Genomic DNA, 18162 nt, shown 5'->3' on the forward strand with positions numbered 1-18162 from the left:
GAATTTGGCAAAAAAATGATACACAACACACACGTACACAACTGAGATGGTGAGACACATCGGCGTACCTCACAGGAACTGAGTTCAGCAGGCTGGTAAAGGACGCATCTGATGATGAAGGCGGGGGTCAGTCTCAACGAGGGGCCTCACATTCAAAGCAGGAACAATAAACTAAACAATTTTATTTTTACATTCGTGTTATGAACACAAATGATTAAGATGTGTTTTACGTGCATTTGAATTTAAAGCGGTATGTCTCCACTTTAACAATAGTGTTAATATGAAGCGTTTAACTTATTTGTCCAATTTAAGTGTAAAGATTTACCCTTAACTAACCCCTAACCTTAATCCTAACCAACCCCAAATAATCCTAACCCTGAACCCTTAGCAGTCATATTCCTAAAACCCTTGCTAATTCTAATCCTAACCACCCTTAACCCTAACCCTTTACCAATCCTAATCCTAACCCATTTAACCTCTAATCACCTCAACCAATCCAAATCTTCACCGCATAATGATAACCCTCTGACTATTTATACCCAACCCCCTAACCCTAAACCTTTACCAATTTTAACCTTCTAACCCCTAACCATACTAACAATATTCAGCTAATAAAGGTTTACTGACATCAGCACTTTTACGCTGGGACGAATGATTGATATTTCCCTTCTTTCCTATGGGCGGAAACCAGCTAACCATCCCCATACTTCCACGCCAAGACCCTTCAGAAGCAGACCCCATATGGCGTGTGACATATTTAAAAACACAAATCAATAAAAGCATTGTGTTAAAGGCTGAGGTGGCAGACCAAAGGAAGGGCGCTGTAGGGCCGCACGTGCAGAAAAGTAAGACAATTGTTCTGACAGGTGAGAATGGCCGCCCTGCCGCCACCTCCGCTTTTTCCATCTTCGCTTTTCTCGGAACAATTTCGTCCCGCGGCGACCTCATCAGGTCTCCGGGTCGCCACAACGGCGTCTCTTGTGAGGCAGCGTGTGAGAATAAAGATGTAACAGTAACAGTAAAAGCGAGGTCTATGTATACGGGGTTTCCCAACGTTTATTGGGCCAATTTTACTTTAGAACATTTTCACAGCATACCACGAAACAAAAGAAAGAATAAAAAAAAAATTGTTGGTTGTATAAATGCCAACAAATTTGGATGTGTTCCTGTGAATGCTCACTGGTTGGGAATTATTTATGCACGCATGCATGGAAGTACTGTCGGTATGTATATATGGATCTATACAGTATCGAAGCACAGGACCTGAAATGTTACGCGAGGTCATCTGTGAAGCTAATGCTCATTTAAAAGAGAGCGCTGGAAGCGTGCGGCGGGGAGCGCGGGCCGGCCGTCTTAATTTCTCCACGGAATAGCCGGCCGGCCGACCCCGCCGCCGCCGCCCGGCTCTCTGGAGCGCAATTAAAATTGGATTAGATGGAGATAGCGGATGTGCAGCGCAGCATCCCTTGACTGATGCTCTCCTCCAGGGTAATGCCCCCACCCCCCCACGCCCCTCACTTGACGCCTCTGCAAACCAACGCAACCCCCCACCCCCGCCCCTCCGACTCAAACAGTTGTCATAGAGACAGCGTGGCCCCAGAGGATGGGGGGGGTAGGGTTGAGGGTCGCTTTTAACCCCACCCCCCTCCTCATCCTCCGCTGCTGCAGCCAGATGTTGTGGAAGTCAAGGCGGCTGCGCCCAACTTCCAAAGGCATCATGGGAAGGTTTTAACAGCTTGGCAGGTGAGATGTGACATTTGAACGACCTTATTCCGACGTTGCAGTACACTCTATTATATTATTGTCTGCTTACCTGACAATATCATTTATAACGGTGGTATATTTTCCAATTCAGACACATTTTCCGTCAGCGAATAGACAACTAGGACACTACGGTAAACTTTGGCGTCGTTTTGAACATTTCCAAGGGTCCTACAAAGACATACTTGCTATATGTTTGTCAAACCACATCTACTGGAAAGAAAACAAAAATGAATAGCCAAGAATTTGAATTTTGGTCATGAAGCGTGGGCGCAGCATGGCGGGTAAGATTGGTGACTCGCCATAGCACACGCCACTCTAATAACTCCCAAAAATAAATAGATATATTTGTTTTTAAAGCTTCAATTCAGGCCCTGAACACTACACGAAATTTGGTCTGAAAAGACACAAAAAGTCTGCCACTTTGGATTGAAGCGTCCATTTTTATGACCATTTTCATCAAATCCAGGTCTCCTTAAAAAACAAGCCCGTCCAAGAGATTTTGGCTGATTGTTACCACATTTGAAACACATATACCAGACAGAGGGGTGATTTTTTTGTTTTTTTTGATAGATTGTTTTTGAAAATTCAGTTTCACTTAGCTGCATGACATTTGTTAAGTGTCTATCATGAGTAGCTCCACCAAAATAAAAAAGCTTCAAAAAGCCATCCTGCCATGTGTGGGTGGGTCATTTTGGGACAAACATGTTGTCTGAATTGCTACCAAATATGAATAACTCATTTTAATCAATCGTTCCTCATTAGCACACCAAAAAAAAAAAAAAAGCGTCGTAACAGTTTTGCGTGGGGTTCCTTTCGGGCCACTGCCCTATACGAGTGAACATTTCTGTCGGCCAAAGGGCTTGCTGTCAACAAAAGGGAGGCTAAAGAGGAAGGGAGGGAGGGAGGGAGGGGGGAAGCTGATTTCAAACAGCCTCAATCAGAAGATTTGTCATAACAACAAAGCTTTCGGGGTCTCACGCAAACGCACGGGGGCCCCCTCCCCATGTAGACTCGGAGCGTTGACAAAGCCCAGCGCTGGTGTCTGTCTGTGTGTGTGTGTTTTTTTTCTTTTCTTTTTGGAGGCCCAGCTGTAAAAAACGCCATTTAATGAACCTGTCTGCCGAAGCCGTCCCCTGCCTGTCAGAGGTGTCAGCCGCTGACGAGCGCCGGGGACGGCCGCCTCCAGTCACAGACGGGCCTGCCAGCTGGAGGCTTCGGCCCCAATCTAATCACGCCACCAGGAAGGGACCGGCGCTCTGCTCTTGGTCTGTCACGCTCAGGGCTGCGGGAGGGGCGGGGTGGGCGCTCCATGATGGAAAAGGGCTCGGCCGCCCGGCCTTTTGTTTCCGCGCGGGTCCCCGCCGTGAACGCTCATTAGGGGGCCGACGCGCATGCGCCGGCGACGACACACGCGAGCGTCTCTCGTGCACGTCGTGCAATTTTAACAAAATAACTGAAAATAACTGGGTTTCTTTTTTTTTTTTTTTTTAAATCAAGCAAAGAGGGCTACACATTGATCTGATAGCGCCTTTACAAAAATAGATTTATTTCAACGACTGTATCACTGGATAAATAGCATTTGTTGCCTGTCCCAGCTTCATAAAATGAAGCGAAATATATGAAATACTATATAAATATTATCTCTAGTTACTTATTCTACCAGCTGTATTTTCTTTCAAGAAGCCACCCCAAATAACATTTTTTGATGACATAATAAAAGACTATGGTATAAAAGCATAACAAACGGGAATATAATGTTGTGGCAGTGAGTGATGTGAGGAGCTCTGACTCGAGCTCCGGTTGGCCATTTTCCATGTGGCTAACGTCTACTCCGTGCTCCTTGCAAGTGTTTTCATTTTGGATTTGTGTGTTTGACGGCTTGTCCCATTCAATTGAACGGCTGAAAGTGCATGGTGATTGTTTATTCTTTTCACTTTACTCGATCGAGCAAAGTAGCTTGAGAGTCCAAATTTGGCTGGCAACACAGCAAATCCACCAAGTGACGGTTTCTAAGGCGTGGTACAAACATGACAATCGGGCTGTTTTTATTTTCTACCTTCCCTCTCAAGGACGCCAAATGCCAGACAATTTGACGACTTATAAGATTTTTGTGTTCAGAGTGGACCTGTCCTGATTTTAGGGTCTGAAGCAGGTTGGTATCTTAAATAATGAGCGTGTTCACTATTTGCGACCGAAACTCTTCACGTGTGTGCGGAAAGCTGACGTCATGACACCGTGAATTGCGATGTGGACAACGTTGCTTTTTTTTTTTTTTTTTTTTATCTTTTTTTTTGCATAAAAGTGGGTTCCCCAGATGGCAGGGAGAATTTTCGTTTTTTTTTTTTTTTTTTTTTTTTTTTTTTTAGGACATTGCCATTTTATGAGGCTCCCGGCTCAGGTAACCTTCGGAATCACTCAGCAAATATCGGTGCAAATCTTGTTTCTTCTACGTGTTTTTTTGGGGGGGTTTTTTTGGAGGGGGGGGAGCGCACGTGTGATCATGTGAGACTTTCAGATCGGCGGCACAACAGAAACGTTGACCTTTCTTTTGTACCAGTCAATTACTGGTGGTTTTTGGCTAATTGCGGTCAGGTCGGATCCCGATATTGCTGGATGTTTCCTCAGGTGACATTGAAGTTATACTAGTGCAGTGAACTTGGAAGGAGGTGTGGCACCCAGCCCTTTTTGTTTCCGCACAGGACCCCCCCCACCCAATGTGCACACGCCGGCTACTAGACATACAAGCCTCTCTCTCATTCACACAAGGCAATTTCCCATCCTCCCCTTCTCCTTTATGACTTGACAGAGGGCAACATCACCGCCACGCAAAGCGGAAGCGCCGTGACAGACGCGCTGAGGAGGAGGCGCACAGGTGACGCTGGCGTTTAAACCCCGTATACGCCGGCGTAACAGACTTTCAAACACAGCCCGTCTACCGTCGAGGGGACGGACTCTAATCACATGTGACTGCCCGGCGGCTTTAACGACACATTGGCTAAGATGCTGTGATGGATGTTATTAATAAATCTAACGTGTGTGTGTGTGGGGGGGGGGGGGGGGTCCGCATGCAATTCTCTGCAATGCACTGCATATTTCCTCCTGGATGGGGGAAGAATACAATTCGGCGCGACAGATAAATTCATGCCAGAGAGTGGAGCAGGGTGACACGGTGCATCACGGCACTCTCTCACTCTGCAGATTTGTCTAATAGGCTTCGGTTTTAAAGGCCACCGCGGTCCCAAGGTGGAAGAATAAGGGTCGGATTCTTTGTTTTGAGCGATGTGGCGAATCCTCCGGGAGGGAGCAAGAGGGATGGATTACCCACACACTGCACACACTGTATGTACTGCACTGCTTTTCAAACTGGGGACAGTAATGCGTGACATTTCATTTTGAAAAAGTGCATACCTACTTTACATATGCTGACTGGCCAATAAAACAAATATAAACATCAGTGTTGGGCCAATTAATAGCTCTGATATGATCAAGCGCACCTTTCAAGGAACAATGTCATTTTTTTTTTTGTTGAGATAAAACATAAAATGTGTTGTATTCCCCCCCCCCCGAGAATATAGTCCTGTTGTTTTAGAGCAGTGGTTCTCAAACTTTTTACACCGATACCGCCTCAAAAATATGTTCATCCAGTATAGTCCAAATGAAAAAAAAAAAAAAAAAAAAAGTTGAAGTCACTGTAACATTTAATTCAGTGATTCTTTTGTGTACCACTAGAGGGTGCCCACGCGCTACTAGCAGTACCCGTACCACACTTTGCGCATCGATGTTTTAGAGAATAAATGCATTTCTTGCAGAACATAAGGCGTAATATTGCAAGAAGAAAGTTGTATTTTTTTTAAATTACCTTGATAGCACTGATAGTGTAGAGGTACGTGCTTCTGCCTTTCATGCAGACAGCCGGGGATTGATTCCAGTCCAGAGCTCCAATACACAGCCACTGGCGGTTCCACGACCGAATTAAAACAAAATGGCTGAGTTGTGTCCGGAAAGGCATCAGGTGTAAAAACTGCAAAACAAATCATGCGAACGACTCGCCGTAGCGACCCTTGACAAGCAGACAAACCAACAACAACTTGTTACTCTATGACTTCCTCCCCCGTCAAATGTTGACTTTCATAATATTACGACTTTATAAATAATAATAAAAAATAAAAATACAGTACAAGGATGCTGTTAAATTAAACAAATGTGAATAATTGGTAACATAAATAAAATGTTGGCATTACAGAGCACCTAAATTTAGCGTTTATATAAATTACACGCCCTAACTTGGGAATACTTTTCCTCAGGTGACATTAAAGTAACGCTGGCGCATTTCACTTTAAATAAAGCGGAGTAGACAGGAATCTCCACACATTCGCATTAATCCATTTTTCCGTGCCGCAAAGAATTAGCGCATCAAAGCACGTTGCCATCTGATCCTACCCGCACTGACAACTGTTATGAAGTGTATTCCCAAATATGATTTCGCCCACACTCATATAGGCGGTCTATATAAATACACTCAAGTCCCCTCCGCTCTGGTTGAGGCCCACATCACAAGTTGAAGAAAAGTAGCAGACTCCTAAAGCAGGTATCGGTGGGGTTGGGTGGGGGCAAGATGGAGATTTGCATAATCAGTGTCAGTCTACATTTGGGAGAGAGCTGGAGTGTGGCGGGATGACACGGTGTGGCTGCTCTGGCAGAGACCAGTGGGATAAAGCGGATGAATATGCATTAAATACACTGACACTTCACTGGCCCACATGTCCAGCCAAGTTTGTCAATAGTGTTTATGTCAGCGACGCTATTTCATGCGCATTAGCGAAGCCCCGCAAGCGCTTTCTGAAAGATGGGAGGACACATCCCCCCCCCCCCCCCCCACCCCCCCACCTTGACTACTTCCCAGTTACTTCTCAAGTCATGTGTTTATTTTTAAGGCCCTATTTGAATCGCTGTTATTAGCATTGTTTTTGTCAAATGAAAGGTCTTCGGATAGGCTCCCGCTCCAAAAAAAAAGGAACCACACCCGCCGATGCGTCGCAATTTATTGAATGGGATAAGCAACCAAACACACAAATACAAAATGAAAACACGTGCAAGGAGCACGAAGCAGATATTATCAACCGCGTGGCTAACTGGAGCGAGAGTCAAAGCTCCTGACGTCACTGACTTGTGCACGCCCCCCGTTAAAGGCATAATACACGTGCGAGTGACACTTCATAAAACTCCTTTATTTCTTTACATTCTCTTTTTAAGTGTGATATTTCTTGATAAAAATGATGTAACAACAAATAGTGTTTCTTTTTTTTGGGGGGGGGGGGGGGGGCTGGAACGGATTCATAGCATTTCAACTCATTCCAGTGAGGAAAATGGATTTGATTTAACGGAACGAAAGTCGCTGAGTCGTGGCACTCGGAAAAGACAATCAAAAATCAGCGCATGACGCCAGTTTCATCAATCAACACGTATCAATCAATGTAGTTTAAAAAAAAAAAAAAAAAAAAACACATGGAAAATTGTCAATTGTCGAACTTTAAAAGGCAGTTGGCGGTTTTTGAACCATATTGGGTGAATGCAAAGTCTTGTAATTCTCACAAATGTGCTTTTCTTTTCTTGCTCCTTCACTACATAAATCATTTCTTTGTGATTTCAAGACTGAGCAAGTTGGATTACACAATTACACACCTTTTTTTTTTTTTTTTTTCCCCCCAAATGCAGTGTTGCTTCATTGTAATTAAGAAGTGCTTTTACTTGCATGTTGACACCGATTGACCCCCCACCCCCACCCCCGCCCCCGCCCCCGCCCACCCTGTGAGAGTAAACCTTTTTGAGCACGCTGCAGTTTGCTAACAAACCCAAGAGGGGGAAAGCCAACCACGCTCAAGTCGTGCCCAAGGAGACACTTTAGAGAGCCCATCAAGCAGCTAAACAGCTTGAGGACTTTTTAGTATAAGGAGCTTGAGTGTATAGAGGAGGCCTATCGCTTCTTAATGGGACTTTTTCCAGAGGCTTGTCAGCCTTAAGTTGACTGAAATCTTTCCTGGCCGGGATGCCGCCAGGCTGCCACGGCGAGTGCCAAGCTGATCGCTTTTGATCCCGCTGATCTTTTTTTTTTTTTTTTTTTTTTAATGGCGGCGTGGGAGGGAAAGGGAAAGGATGGAGTAGGAACAAGACGAGGATGGAGGAGAGCTAGCGGTTGGACGGGCGGCGCTGATGAGCAATGAGAGCCGTTTGATTAATCTTGTCTGCTTCACCTTTTTTATTTTTTTTGCCTCTCACAAACACCCTCATCCATTATCCTTTTATCCTCACCTTATTCACCGGCAATTGCTTGATAATATGTTCCAGATTTCATTTAATTCTCCTTGTCACCTGCAGTACATCATGCAGGGGGGGGGGGGGGGGAATAAATAGAGCCCCCGTCGGGGTGGACGGCCTTTGAGGATTATGGCGGATGGCACCTCCGTCGGGAGCATCATTTTTGCCGGCATCTGGCGGAATTAGCTCGATTTATCTGTCTGACACAAAAAAAAAAAAAATTAAAAGGTGGAACAGGTTTCTTATCGGTTCCTCCGCATACGAGGGGGGCTTGTAAATGCAAAAGAGCGGCTTTTGTCAGGCGGCGTCAGCCCTCGGGGGTTGAGCGGGGCCACGCCGGGACGAGGGTACGGTAATCCGGCACTGGAGCGCGCCCGATAATTTGTAAATTATCCTCATGTAATGATAGCGTTAAAGTCTTAACACACGCTAATCCTGCCGCCGCGCGAGGAAACATCTCGGCTGGGGTTTGTTAGCTGGCCGCTAGTTAGCGTGCTGCTGAGTTGGCTCTCATAAAAATGAAAAAAAAATCAAATCAAATAAATCACAGAAGAGGAGGAGGAGTAGGAGTGAGGCATTGATGTAATTATTCTGACTTGCTGCGTAGCGCCCGCCATGCATTCTTTCTGGCGCTGCCGATCCACGCTAGCAGGCCGCCAGAGATCCGAGATGCGGGCTCTGGCGGCCATCGCAGAGCGTGAGCACAAAAGTACGGTTATTTATTGCGTCTCGGACTTTGTTCACATGCAAAACTTGCTTTTCTGTCAGCAAAAATGGAGACGTAATGAGTAACGTTCACAGCGTGCATCTTTATCCTATAAGTGTAATAACCAGGAGTTTAAACTCAACCGTTTTAACTGAAAACGGGAAACGAGTATCTTACAGAAGACATATTGTGCATTTTTTTCACAATTTAAAACAGTTCTCAGGTGTCCTAAAAACACATATGGGACATGTTGTTGTCAAAATACAGTAAACCCGAAAAACTGCAAGTTAACGATGGACCCCCTAATTCCGTGTAATGCTCGTTTTTTTTTTTTTAACCATATCATCTATAACCTCAAAACAACTCATCTTACAACATTAACCTGTCAAAGATCATTTTATTTTTTGGACAAAATGCACCTGAAGTGCAAAGGTAAATGCATGCAGTGAAGACTGTCTGGAACTTCCACTAACAACCCAGGCTAAACATAGCTCCTCCCCCAACACACACAGATCTCAGTCGAGATATTACACTTCAACATACTTCCTCGACAACAATTACTACGTTCCTATTAGTCAGGGCTTAAGAGCCATCTTGTGGCATTCCAGAGAGTGATGAGTGAGTGAGGAAAAAAATTATTTTCACTGTTGGAAGCAGAACTTCGTCACCGAGCCGCCAAATGATAACATTTGCAGAAATTGGCACCTCACAAAACATTGACTTCACAGTTGACCCAACTTTTTCAAATGTCGCATGATATATTCCGTTTAAATACATCCAATTCGTAGACCATTATGTTGAGATGAAGTGGAGTAAAGTCACTCTTTTGATAAAATCAAAAGAGCGACGGCTTTGGCAAAGACTTTCGAGGCCTCCGCGCTCGTCCCAGCGAGCGTGCCTGCCAAAGCTGACAAACTCGCCTCCCCTCCTCCCCGACGAGCGGCTTTGGCGTGCTGTGATTTGACTAATTACGTCGGATTAGAGCATATTCACGCAAGATGTTCTCTCCGGGGTCAGTGACACGGCAGCCCGTGCGTCTCTCCTGGTCCCTCCTCGCTTGTCCCACACAAACCATCCGCGAGCAGAGAACACTCACTGGCCATCTCATTAGGTACACCTAATGTTGAACAAAAATTAGGCCTGGATAAATGCAACTTCCAGCATCTCCTGGGCTTGTTAGATGGAGCCAAAGCAATAACAAATGCCATTAGTGTTTATATAGCGTAATAACTTGTCTGCATTCTTTAAAAGACAAACTCGCAATGTTGTGCTTTTTATAATGTATTGTATATTAGACTGAAAATTGCACATGGAGGAATGTTTAAAAACAAACACTTCTTAAACGCAAATGTGAGGGGCAACAATTGTTTCGCGTATCACTAGAGGGAGCCTTTTGAGACTCATGCGATCTATGCGAGAATCTGCTGTAAAATGAAAGCATACCTTCAAAATGAAGGCAAACCCATCATTCACATTTGGAGAAAAACAAACAAACGAATGAGCAGCAGGGAATTGAGCCTTGGCATATGCGTGCATGTGTACGTGTGTTTGAATTCAATTGTGCTAAATCAATTTGCCACAATGGCGGCGGCGGCTTGACTATTCGTATGTGTAATAATGGTCTTAAAGCCGGCCTCATAGAGACAGAATACCAAAGAGGCTTACAGCCGACGTTTCATGAAACATTTAGGCAAAAAAAAAGTTCCAAGGGGCTGTGCATGATGAAAGAAGGGAAAGCTGGTGGGATCAGCGGGCCTGATTGTACAGAAGTCACATCAAATTAATACTGAGGGCCACTCGCAGCCTTTCTTCTCCTCGGCTTTTCACAACGGATTAAGCTATGAAAACTCAGAAATTACTAAAGCACCTATTAGGCTCCGAGCTCCCGCCTTTCTTCTGGGTGCCTTTGAAAGTCGCTCAACGCGCCACGTCGCCGAACTTCCTTTCACAACTTGTTTGTGCACCTAAACGCATAGAAGGGTGTCGTGTGACGAAAAATAGACGCCGCCACTTTGACATCGCAAACGCGCCTCGCTTGTAAACCTGCACGATCACAAAACTCACAATTGTCCGTCTTGGATGAGTTTGAATAATCCATGGCCAAAGCTGACCAACTGATCTCAACAAGAATGGCTGCCCATATTCAGTATTGATGACACATAACATAGCATTCCAAATCTACTCCAGGTTTGTCAAAGTGTATTCAAGGCGTGAAATTCGCCCAAAAGTGACGACTGAGAACCAAAATGGCCGACTTCCTGATCAATTCCAGGCACGGATCCTTGAGACTTCTTGATGATCTGTTGATCTGCAAAACCGCGAATAAAGCACATCAAGTCGAGTCCCGGCGACCTGATAAGGGAGTGGAAACAAGTCATGACTTGGGTCGAGCAAATCTTAAGTCATCAAAGCGTGCAAAGCATCACAAAATATATCCGCACATTTGCATGAGTTCGCGATACCAGCGCATTCACAATTCATACTTTTTTTGGGATGGCCCCTAATCAGTCTCTGTATTAACTCCCGTTTCAACTCTCAAGTTAATGCGTCACCGACAAATTCATGTTGGACCACCTCAACCGTGGACTTGCTGTAGCTTACCTGCCTTTGTGCGTTTAACAATGATCAATGAAGTTAGGACGTCATGTTTATGTCTCTTATTTTGGAGTTGCAACCCATAATCAGTCGTCTCCGGCGATGCACTTGCATCCGGTGCGGCCTCTGCGCTACGTCTCATAGCATGCTGGTTGGTTGCCAGGTTTGCGCGCATTTGACATTTATTTTCTTTAAAAAGCACAAAAATAAATGGCACACTAGCTTGTCACCCGACACTTGTCATGTTGTTCAAGACAAAAACGCCAATCTTGTATTTGCGCCCTTTCGAGCAAGTGACTTTCTTCGGGCTTGCGACGGCCTCACCTTTCGCGGTCATAGCGCCACCTGTTGCTTTGGCGTGGTGCGTGCGTTACGGACAGCTGATGTGTTAGCATGAGGACTGAGGGGGGAAAATCCATTATTCAAAATGTTTTTTGAAAAATACCCTGGTAGCAGTGGACGTAGCAAACAGCCTTCAGGCATGCAGAGTGAGCGCCGCCGGGGTCCTTTGGGGGCAAGGGTGGGGGGTGGGCGGCGCACCCCGACTCGCCTTCTTACTGAGGCTCTTCAAAGCCGCGCAGGCAGTGCATGAATTGTAATTATGGCTCCTAACAGGATTCGAGAGCGGGCACTTGAGAAGCGGGTCGTGTGGAGTTAAACGGCTGTCACACACTCAAAAGCCGGGCTGCCATGAGAACAAACCGACAAAGGATGGACGCCATCCAGCCTTGGGCCCTTCTCGGGCCACTTTACCTCTGGTCGAGAGATTAGAGATCAGCCTTAAAAGCCCAAATGCCATCTTTGCCTCTTGAGTCCAGGTTTCACTTTTTATGGCTAATGCACAAAATACGTCAAAAACCAGCTAGGTTTTGACGTATTTTATCTGTAATTATCAAGCGAGGGATGGTAGAGTTTAAGGCAAATGGGGGGGTTTGGAGATTTGATAATTGGTACCACCTGAGAAACCAACGAAAAAAAATCTAAATCAAAATCAATGTCAGATTATCTCCCGACCTCGTCATTTGGAGCAACGGAAAAGATCATCTGTGCTCCCACAAAATGCTTCAATGTGGGACCAGTCAAGTCCCGGCCCAGCTTCCCAAAGCACCCCCTTGCCCCCCTTTAGGAAAAAAAAACTGCAGCATGACGTCCCCCAAGCCTGACCCTCGTTCAACTCTTAATTGGATTGTGAGCGGCGCTGAAGAAACATTTGGGCATTGTTCACTGGGCTGTGCTTTTCTTTAGCATTCCTTCCAGTAGTTTGCTTCCCCAACAATAACATTCAAACAGCGACTGACGGGAAACTTTTCAGTTTTCATAAGCCAAACCTTTTTTTTTTTTCCCCCTCTTTCACTTTTTCTCGAGTTCACTTTCACAGGCTGCTCGCTGGTCACAGGCTGAAACAAAGCCAAGAGAAAGCCATTGTGTTGCCTTTTCGCCGCAGTAATGGTCTTGCAGTGGATACAAGCGGGGGTGCCACAGCGCTGCAATGAACACTTCGCCCCAACAAAAGCACGCAAAAGTGGCTGGATACACTGCAGGTGCAACTTTAATGCCGATACTGACCTACGAGTGCCCCAGCGTATTAGATTTTCGTGTGACTGATTTTATTTTATTTTTTGGCTTGGTGTTGAAAGCCAAACGAAGGGCGGGTTTCAGAGACGCTGCGAAAAGAAATTGGTTGCGCTTTGCAGTAGTTGAAGGTACAATTCAGTGCCCGAGCGCGCTAAGTGGTTCTCAAAGTGTAGTACGAGTACGAAAGGTTCCGACTACCTCGGTGGAAAGGATTGCCGGGATTGAATATCGTGGCGCATATCTACCGGGCGGAGCCCAACTTGGCTCATAACCCGCACAAGATGATCGTTCGGCTATGGTTGGCTGAGCAAAAGTCGGTAGGTATACCGCGCCCCGCGGAACTTTGGGAAAATCCAACATGTCTGCCGGAAATGTGCCAGATCTCGCACGATCCGGCAGGGCACCCGGATTCCGGAGGGGCTGCACGTGGACACGAGGCTGCGTGTCTTCCATCCAAAACCGATCCCCGACATGGACGGCGTTTCAAATCGCTCCCTCCAGCTCGCCAGTGTTACCACCAACTTAACCCCGCCTCTTAAAGGCGCGTACTGTTTCTAACACACAGACACAACAATATGTACAGTATTTTTGATGCATTCTATGCGTGTGAGGCTAGGTGAAAATCATATGGCAAGCCGTGACGTACGCTAGCCAGAGGCTGAGCAGCACTGTGTTGGTTTACGGACTAACACTTCCTGTCCTGTGCCTAACGCGTTCCGTGTTAGGCACAGGACAGGAAGTATAATCGTATAATATAATCGAGCTAGAAACCAGCTGACTAAAGAAATTAACATTGCAAAGAGGATCTATGCAGCAAAGTTGGAAAAACAGTTTAGTGCAAACGACTCAAAATCAGTCTTGCATGCATTCCAATCGCTGACTAATTACAAGCGACGATCCCCCCAAGCTGAGAACAATAGGACACTAGCCACCGACTTGAATACCTTCTATTGCAGATTTGAAAAGGACAGTTTCACACCACACACCCGCCCGGCCGCACTCGCGACCACAACCACACCTCTGACCTCTGCATTAACCATCCATGAACAGGATGTGAGACGCATCTTCAAACAACAGAAGATTAACAAAGCGGCAGGACCGGACCATGTGTCCCCATCCTGCCTCAAAGTCTGCGTGGACCAGCTCGCTCCAGTCTTCACTCAGATCTTCAACAGATCTTTGGAAATGCGCAAAGTTCCATCCTGTTTCAAACGCTCCACCATCATTCCAGTCCCCAAGAAACCTGCAATCTCTGGTCTGAATGACTACAGGCCTGTCGCTTTGACATCTGTGGTCATGAAGTCCTTTGAACGTCTCGTGCTGGACCACCTCAAGAGTGTCACAGGTCCCCTGCTGGACCCCCTGCAGTTTGCCTACCGAACGAACAGGTCTGCGGATGATGCAGTCGACATGGGACTGCACTTCATCCTAGAACACCTCGACAGTGCAGGGACCTACGCGAGGATCCTGTTCGTGGACTTCAGCTCAGCGTTCAACACCATCATCCCTGAACTCCTTTCAACCAAGCTTCTCCAGCTCAGCGTCTCACCTGCCATGTGCCAGTGGATTTACAGCTTTCTGACGGGCAGGACACAGCAGGTCAGGCTGGGGGAGGCCACCTCATCCACACGCAGCATCAGCACTGGGGCGCCCCAAGGTTGTGTCCTCTCTCCGCTGCTCTTCTCTCTCTACACGAACGACTGCACCTCGGTGAACCCGACTGTCAAGCTCCTGAAGTTTGCAGATGACACCGCTGTCATTGGCCTCATCGAGGACGGTGACGAGTCTGCATATCGACAGGAAGCGGAGCGGCCGGAGCTGCGGTGCGGCCGACACAACCTGGAGCTGAACACGCTCGAGACGGTAGAGATGATCGTGGACTTCAGGAGGCATCCTTCCCCACAGCTGCCCCTCACGTTGTCCAGCTGCCTTGTGTCAACCGTCGAGACCTTCAAGTTCCTGGGAATTACAATCTCTCAGGACCTGAGGTGGGCGACCGACATCGACTCCGTCCTCAAAAAGGCCCAGCGGAGGATGTACTTCCTGCGGCTTCTGAGAAAGCACGGCCTGCCACCGGAGCTGCTGAGACAGTTCTACACAGCGGTCATCGAATCGGTCCTGTGTTCTTCCATCACAGTCTGGTTTGGTGCTGCTACAAAAAAGGACAAACTCCGACTGCAACGGACAATCAAAACTGCTGAAAGGATTGTCGGTACCCCCCTACCCACCATTGAGGACTTGCACGCTGCCAGAACTAAGACAAGGGCGTGCAAAATCCTCTCGGACCGTCCGCACCCCGGTCACCAGCTCTTCCGGCTCCTTCCCTCAGGTAGGCGCTACCGATCAACGCAAACTAGAACTAGTAGACATTCCAGCAGCTTCTTCCCTCTTGCGATCAACTTCTTAAACACCTAACCTATAATTCCATTACAATAAGCTGGCAATTTTTTGACTTGAGTTCGTTGTCACATTTCTGTGGGGCCAATTATGTATTACTCGTGCACTCACTGTAGTTGTCTCGCCATGCTGCACTATTTGCATATTCTGGCCACTCATGCCAGAGTAGCATCTCCTCCATTTGCACACCGATCGAGGAGTATCTGTAACATTTGCACAACCGACATTGTCCCAGATGATCGCACTACTCGTCACTTTAAACCGCATACACTCCTTGAAGTCTCAGCGCCCTTTGCACAATGGTCATTGCACCGGTCTACTGCAATATTAGTCATTCGAACTGCTCTAAGTGCTAGAGGACTCTGCATCTTTTTGCACAATTGTTTTTTGTCAATGTCTTTATGTCTCCAAAGTGTTCTGTAAATTGACTGTCTGTCGTACGAGAGCGGCTCCAACTACCGGAGACAAATTCCTTGTGTGTTTTGGACATACTTGGCAAATAAAGATGATTCTGATTCTGATTCTGAGAAACTCGTGAAGCCTCTGAAGATTCAGAAATGCCGTTACACTGCAAAGACTAAAATCGAAGCGATATTAAATATGTCAAATCAAGGAAAAATACATTCGTTTCTTGTCCGCCAAGATATTTCTTTGTACGACGCAAGTTTGGTGTTAAGAGTATTTCACAAGAGTATCCCCCCCGTTGTATAGTGTATTGGCCTGCATTGAATATTATAGCATCTAACATCATCTCTCTTTTTTTTTTTATTTTTTTTTTTAATTGCAGTTGAGTAAAACATTATCTAATAGAGAAGTATAACCGGTGCCTTTAACAATAACATCAATCAGGCTCATTACCCCCTTATGTGCCGCTTAAAAAAAAATATAAAAAAAAAGAGAAAACCATAATCAAAATAATTACAATAATATCTCATTAAGGGATCGAATGAGCGACATGGGGGAGAATTAATAGCAGACAGGTGTGCAACACAGTGCAATTATGGAAGCTGAAATTAGTTCACTGCCTGGAGGCAAACTGGAGAAATTGTGTGCGTGTGTGTGTGTGTGTGTCGGGGGTCTGTTTTCTAGGAGGGCTGAAGGAGAGAGAGCAGCATTGCTCTCTCTCCTTCAGCTGCTGATACGCAAACAAAAAAATGTCTTAAATGTGGAAATTAGGGCGAGAAAGCGTTTTTTTGTTTTGTTTTTTTGCTGCCCTACCATATGACCGCCTTGGTAAACGCATCGTCCACCCCCCTTCGTTTGACGATGTCACAAGTCAACATGGTCGCGCCCACCCCCAACACCGAGCAACCACTTTGCAAGAAAAAAAAAAATACATAAAATGAACAGAACTGACAAATGTATGATTGCGAAGCAGCAAACAAAGATGCAAGTTTATCCATATTATTATTATTATTTATTTATTTTTGCTGCAGTCTTCTCGAAAGACGTGCTTTCAGTATTCAATACACAGCGATTCACTATTCACAAATGTACCAATTTTAATCTGTGGAACATATTCTCAGCTATTTTCCCCCCAAAATCGTTCCTCTTCTCGTTTTTGTTACTCTTTCTGTGTAAATGAATAATATCAATAAAATCCGTTTTTTTTCCTGACCTAACAGCAAGTGTTGCATGTGAACTAAAGGCGAGACACATGGACTAGATCAGGGGTCACCAGAAAGGTGACCCCCCCCCCCCCTCCCCAAGGACCATATGAGTAGCCTGCAGGCAGCAGGCCTGTTCTAAAAATAGCTCACCAGTGATGGGGAATTGTGATTTCCTAGGGATGTTATACGAGTGATCAGTTGAAAATGTAAACTGGCCGCGATTTAGACAAATAAAGTGTTGCATATTGATATTTATCTGTTTTCTACCCTGTTAAATACTTGTTGATAATAATTGTGAGACATCATTAACATGATCAGTGTTGTCACATCGCTGAATATCGTAAGATACTAATAATAACAATGTACGTTTTGCGACCGTAGACGTGGAAGAGGGTCTCGTCCAGCTTGTTTGTGAAGTTCAGGTTTGGACACCACTGTTATGACTAACATATCCCTGCAGATGGCGGCATTGCATTGCTTTGGATTTGCGATCAGCACAGTTTTTGAGTTGAAGCTACAGATTTGGGGTGAATCTGCGCTTGTCATGTTGATTATGAAGGAGAGAAATGTCAGCGTATTGGAAGTCGGAGAAGACTCAAACAGAGTATGTATACGTATGGTATAAAAGAAAGTGTGTCACAAAAGATCTTGTGCTGTTAGCGTTTTGAAATCATCAATAACAAGCCTCCTATCAGAAGCGCCGTCCGTAGTCACATCGACGCCGCTCCCAAGCCGAACATTTTTCAATCTGAGGCACGGCGCCGCAACGGAGAACGCCCGCTTCAGAGGCGATGTTCCGTCCTCGCGCCATCGCGGCACATATGCGACGAATGGGTTTGTTGACAGCCTGCTGCACCCTGCTCAGTGCAGTGTGAAAAAGGCTTTATTATATACTGGCGGGTGAGGCGGCGAAATCCAGCGGATGTCGCTCTCGGGAGGTACACAGGCCGTCATATAGTCAAAACATTCTGCTATTTACAACCAGTGTGTTGTAAAAACCACATATGCTTCATACGCATGTGTTTATATTTGATTCGCTTGGATAACGTTCAGCGAAACCTGATAGACGAGTACACGCATGTGTGTGTCGTATATGTTTGTGTGTCGAGTCCCGCTGGGCTTTCATCTGCCGTACTCATGCAGGCAGTGATCACGCTGGCCTCCATTAGAGTGGCGGAGACACAGCAGGCTCCCCGCGAA

At 45.9% G+C, this 18162-nt stretch overlaps 1 protein-coding gene across 1 annotated transcript in view; it reads right to left on the minus strand.

Moving 5' to 3' along the window:
• Nucleotides 1-18162, minus strand: part of LOC133405443 (neurobeachin-like) — a 132172-nt gene that overhangs the window by 48355 nt on the left and 65655 nt on the right. The gene's annotated exons all lie outside the window — the stretch shown is intronic.

Source organism: Phycodurus eques, chromosome 7 (genome assembly GCF_024500275.1).
Source record: "Phycodurus eques isolate BA_2022a chromosome 7, UOR_Pequ_1.1, whole genome shotgun sequence".
In the NCBI taxonomy this organism is placed as follows: Eukaryota; Metazoa; Chordata; class Actinopteri; order Syngnathiformes; family Syngnathidae; genus Phycodurus; species Phycodurus eques.